At 44.1% G+C, this 6,210-nt stretch overlaps 1 pseudogene; it reads left to right on the forward strand.

Moving 5' to 3' along the window:
• The first annotated feature begins 5,239 nt into the window (after positions 1-5,239).
• On the forward strand, positions 5,240-5,357 carry LOC134945998 (5S ribosomal RNA; annotated as a pseudogene).
• The last annotated feature ends 853 nt before the right edge of the window (positions 5,358-6,210 follow it).

Below are 6,210 nucleotides of genomic sequence, written 5' to 3' on the forward strand. Positions count from 1 at the left end.
GCCAACAATTACTGACATGTCTACTGTCAATGCATATGATGCTGTCACTATTGAAAGAATGGTGGAGGATAATATTGGTGACAGCATCCAAGTAGGCATGTCAGGCAGTCCGTATGTATACTGGCAGGAAAAAGAGGCAATTTTGAGTCCCTTGCACAAACTGGCTTTATTTTACCTAAGTTGCCATCCCTCCAGTGTGTACTCCGAAAGAGTGTTTAGTGCAGCCGGTAACCTTGCCAGCGATCGGTTAAGGAGGTTTCTTCCACAAAATGTGGAGAAGATGATGTTCATCAAAATTAATTATAAATTCCTCCAGGAAGACCTTTACCAGCATTTGCTTCCAGACAGTACACTGGGACTTGTGATGGTAGATTCCAGTGGGGATGAATTAATACTCTCTGAGGATGAGGATGAAATCACGGAAAGGGGTGAGGAGTCGGAGGATGAGGGCGACATCTTGCCTCTGTAGAGCCAGTTTGTGCAAGGAGAGATTAGTTGCTTCTTTTTTGGTGAGGAGATTAATTGCTTCTTTTTTTGTGGGGGCCCAAGCAAACCAATCATTTCAACCACAGTCATGTGGCAGACCCTGTTGCTGAATTGATTGGTTTGTTAAAGGGTGCATGTCCTGCTTATACAACATAAGGGTGGGTGGGCCCAATGACAATTCCATCTTGCACCTCTTTTTTTCTTTGCATTATGTGCTCTTTGGGGCCTAGTTTTTAAAAGTGCCATCCTGTCTACTACTGCAGTGCCACTCCTAGATGGGCCACGTGTTTGTGCCGCCCACTTGTGTCACTTAGCTTAGTCAGCCAGCTACCTCGTGCAACCTTTTGGCTTAAAAATAATATTGTGAGGTGTGAGGTGCTCAGTAATATCGTGAGGTGTGAGGTGCTCAGAAATGAGTGGAAGTGAATGCTATTGAGGTTAATAATACTGTAGGACATCTCTGACTCAGGCTCTTATTACTCCTCCTGGCACACGTTCTCTGCGCTCCCTGCTGTGTTATCCCATTCTAGTCCCATTCTATAGTTTCACTGTCTCCACCCTCAATACTTTCATTATTGCTTCTCAGGGAGGAGATTGTATAGAAAACTGACACTCATTTCATATAATTGACTATTAGGCCATTGACCAACTTTGGTTACATACTGAGATTTTTAATTACTTTGCATATTTCACTAAATTATAATGCATAATGATTGCTAATATAATCAAAGATCATTTTAATAAGCTTTATAATGGCAATATTGTAGAATGAGAGGAGATATTTCTCATGATCAGATTAGTCTGACAGCTACGCCTTGCTGAAGGAATGAAATATACATAGTGTACAGCCTCTAAATGGCAGCATAGTCTTTCCATAAGATAAATGTTTCCATATTTCTACTTATTAAGTTATTAATTAGAGATGTGCAGCGGGCATTTTTCGTGTTTTGTGTTTTGGTTTTGGATTCGGTTCCGCAGTCGTGTTTTGGATTCGGACGTGTTTTGTCAAAACCACCCTTTCGCGTTTTGGATTCGGATGTGTTTTAGATTCGGGTGATTTTTTTTTAAAAACCTCAAAAACAGCTAAAATCTTAGAATTTGGGGGTAATTTTGATCCTATAGTATTATTAAACTATCCATAATTTCCAATCATTTCCAGTCTATTCTGAACACCTCACACCTGACAATATTATTTTCAGTCCTAAAATTTGCACCGAGGTCGCTGGATGACTAAGCTAAGCGACCCAAGTGGGCGGCACAAACATCTGGCCCATCTAGGAGTGGCACTGCAGTGTCAGACAGGATGGCACTTAAAAAAATAGTCCCCAAACAGCACATGATGCAAAGATAAATAAAAAAAGAGGTGCAAGATGGAATTGTCCTTGGGCCCTCCCACCAACCCTTATGTTGTATAAACAGGACATGCACACTTTAACAAAGCAATCATTTCAGCGACAGGGTCTGCCACACGACTGTGGCTGAAATGACTGGTTGGTTTGGGCCCCCACCAAAAAAGAAGCAATCAATCTCTCCTTGCACAAACTGTCTCTACAGAGGCAAGATGTCCACCTCATCCTCATTGTCCGATTCCTCACCCCTTTCACTGTGTACCTCCTCCTCCTCACAGAGTATTAATTCGTCCCCACTGGAATCCACCATCACAGGTCCCTGTGTACTTTCTGGAGGCAATTGCAGGTAAATGTCTCCATGGAGGAATTTATAATTCATTTTGATGAACAACATCTTCTCCATATTTTCTGGACGTAACCTCCTACGCCGATCGCTGACACAGTGACCGGCTGAACTAAAAACTCTTTTGGAGTACACACTGGAGGAGGGGCAACTTAGGTAAAATAAAGACAGTTTGTGCAAGGGCCTCCAAATTGCCTCTTTTTCCTGCCAGTATACATACAGACTGTCTGACATGCCTACTTGGATGCTGTCACTCATATAATCCTCCACCATTCTTTTAATGGTGACAGAATCATATGCAGTGACAGTAGACATGTCAGTAATCATTGGCAGGTCCTTCAGTCCAGACCAGATGTCAGCACTTGCTCCTGACTGCCCTGCATCACTGCCAGCGGATGGTTTTGTAAATGTTATCCTTTTCCTGGCAGCTCCAGTGTCGGTAGAAAATAAAGGAGGAGCTGTTGGCGGGTCACGTTCCGCTTGACTTGACAACTGTCTCACCAGCAGGTCTTTGAACATCTGCAGAATTGTGTCTGCCGGAAAGAGAGATACAACGTAGGCTTTAAACCTAGGATCGAGCACGGTGGCCAAAATTTGGTGCTCTAATTTCAACAGATTGACCACCCGTGAATCCTGGTTAAGCGAATGAAGGGTTCCATCCACAAGTACCACATGCCTAGCGGAATCGCTCCATTTTAGCTCCTCCTTCAATCTCTCCAGCTGTTTCTGCAAAATCCTGATGACGGGAATGACCTGACTTAGGCTGGCAGTGTCTGAACTGACTTCACGTGTGGCAAGTTCAAAGGGTTGGAGAACCTTGCACAACATGGAAATCATTCTCCACTGCACTTGAGTCAGGTGCATTCCCCCTCCTTTGCCTGTATCGTAGGCAGATGTATAGGCTTGAATGGCATTTTGCTGCTCCTCCATCCTCTGAAGCATATAGAGGGTTGAATTCCACCTCGTTACCACCTCTTGCTTCAACTGATTGCAGGGCATGTTCAGGAGTGTTTGTTGGCGTTCCAGTCTTCAGCACGCGGTGGCTGAATGCCGAAACTGGCCCGCAATTTTTCAGGCCACCGACAGCATCTCTTGCACACCCCTGTCGTTTTTCAAAAAATTCTGCACCACCAAATTAATTGTATGTGCAAAACATGGGATGTGCTGGAATTTGCTCAGATGTAATGCACGCACAATATTGGTGGCATTGTCAGATATCACAAATCCCCAGGAGAGTCCAATTGGGGTAAGCCATTCTGGGATGATGTTCCTCAGTTTCCGTAAGAGGTTGTCAGCTGTGTGCCTCTTATTGAAAGCGGTGATACAAAGCATAGCCTGCCTAGGAACAATTTGGTGTTTGCAAGATGCTGCTACTGGTGCCGCCGCTGTTGTTGCTGCGGGAGGCAATACATCTACCCAGTGGGCTGTCACAGACATAGGACAGCCCACTTAGTCTGCACTGCTCCACTTGTCCACATGTCCGTGGTTAAGTAGACAGTGGGTACAACTGCATTTTTTAGGACACTGAGGACACTTTTTCTGACGTCTGTGTACATTCTCAGTATCCCCTGCCTAGAGAACTGGAACCTAGATGGGATTTGGTACCAGGGACACACTACCTCAAGCAATTCTCTAAGTCCCTGTGAATTAACGATGGATACCGGATGCACGTCTAACACCAACATAGTTGTCAAGGCCTGAGTTATCCGCTTTGCAACAGGATGACTGCTGTGATATTTCATCTTCCTCGCAAAGGACTGTTGGACAGTCAATTGCTTAATGGAAGTAGTACAAGTGGTCTTCTGACTTCCCCTCTGGGATGACGATCGATTCCCAGCAGCAACAACAGCAGCGCCAGCAGCAGTAGGCGTTACACTCAAGGATCCATCGGAGGAATCCCAGTTAGTCTTGCCAATGACATGGCCTGCAGGACTATTGGCATTCCTGTCTAAGGAGGAAATTGACATTGAGGGAGTTGGTGGTGTGGTTTGCAGGAGCTTGGGTACAAGAGGAAGAAGGGATTTAGTTGTCAGTGGACTGCATCCGCTGTTACCCAAAGTTTTTGAACTTGTCAATGACTTCTGATGAATGCGCTCAAGGTGACGTATAAGGGAGGATGGTCCTAGGTGGTTAACGTCCTTACCCCTACTTATTACAGCTTGACAAAGTCAACACACTGCTTGACACCTGTTGTCCGCATTTCTGTTGAAATAATTCCACACCGAAGACGTGATTTCTTTTTGTATTTTGACCAGGCAGATCAATGGTCTTATTCATCCCACGGACAACTGTCTCCCCAGGTGCCTGATTTAAACAAACCACATCACCATCAGAATCCTCCTCGTCAACTTCCTCCTCAGCACCAGCAACACCCATATCCTCATCCTGGTGTACTTCAACAGTGACATCTTCAAATTGAATATTAGGAACTGGACTGTGGGTGCTCCTTCCAGCACTTGCAGGGGGCGTGCAAATGGTGGAAGGAGCCACCTCTTCCCATCCAGTGTTGGGAAGGTCTGGCATCGCAACCGACACAATTGGACTCTCCTTGGGGATTTGTGATTCAGAACGCACAGTTCTTTGCTGTGCTTTTGCCAGCTTAACTCTTTTAATTTTTCTAGCGGGAAGATGAGTGCTTCCATCGTCATGTGAAGCTGAACCACTAGCCATGGCGCTGTGTTCATATATCCAGTGTTCGCTTTAATTTTCTCATCAGGAACAATTGGGAATATCATACCATCTGGTTATTGATAATTCACTACCCACGGGTGTACCTATCCTGTTGAAGATCCTGTTTAACCTGTACCAGCTCTAACCAGGAGGCAATACATTTGTGTTGACCTCTCCTTCACCGTCAACGGTGCTCATCTACATACAATCTCCATTTCTTTTCAGGGACTCTCACTGGTGATCCACTGTCACCTACGGCAGTTTCTCAACTGGTAGGCTCACCACACTGCCTAAACACCAACAGAAGATCCTGCTCCTAATCTTATATTCTCCAACTTTTCACGAACTCTCATCAATGATTCCGGAGAGGAGACAATTTAAATTCCTGTAAATCTACTATCATACCATACTGCATGTGCCCAACCTCATCCGATCTTGGAAGCTATACAGTATAGGGCCGTGTCAGTACCAGGTGGGAGACCACCTGGGAATACTTGGTTTAGTAGGCAGGAGATATAGGGGCACTCTGGTCTAACATTGACAGCAGATTCAATCTGTTACTGTATCTCTTCCTCATACTTATCCTGGTGGCTCATGTGAACATTCCATACCACACATTGTTGGACAGCTAGGGAGGTTACCCTATTCAATTCTATAGACTGTACATCTATGTTAGTGTTAACCACTGGTTGTGCAGAATATCCCAATCTGTTATTTAATCCTTTTTCTATTATCATCTCAATGGGTTATATGAACATCTCTTACCACACAAGGCTGGATGGTTAGGTTGTTACCCTACTTATTCCTACAAACAGAATATCTGTGTTAGTGTGGTACCTTTGGTTGCGCATAATACTCCAATTTAGGACTTTATATGAGGAACAAATTTCCGTTGCCACTGCCGCCTGCTTCTTACACTGATATTCATCCATAAAATCACTTATCAATCATGTCTTTTTCTTTTTATTGAGGGACCTTATTTAATTGTACTAATAAAAGTTAGATTTTATCTTCTTTCACATACACACATTGACATATGTCTGTTCTCTAAGAGTGCACCAACCAAGAGTCTTCTTTCTTTTCTTTTGTATCTCTAAGCTACTACTGACTTTTTGTGCGCCACCAGCAATCTGAATGTATTAGCAATCCAGCATATAATTTGATAACGCTGGTTAAGTTTATCACTTGTATTCAACCCTGACTGGTGCGGAGTAATCCCCCACTTTCTAAAAAACCACTAGATAGATACCAGATACCACTGTGACTGGAATGATGAGGACCTATGCACAGTGACAGGACACTACCACAGCACTCTACAGCAGTAAGATGCAGCAGAAGACACTGTACTAGTATTAGTAATGT

The sequence above is a fragment of the Pseudophryne corroboree genome, chromosome 7 (assembly GCF_028390025.1).
Source record: "Pseudophryne corroboree isolate aPseCor3 chromosome 7, aPseCor3.hap2, whole genome shotgun sequence".
NCBI classification, from domain to species: Eukaryota; Metazoa; Chordata; class Amphibia; order Anura; family Myobatrachidae; genus Pseudophryne; species Pseudophryne corroboree.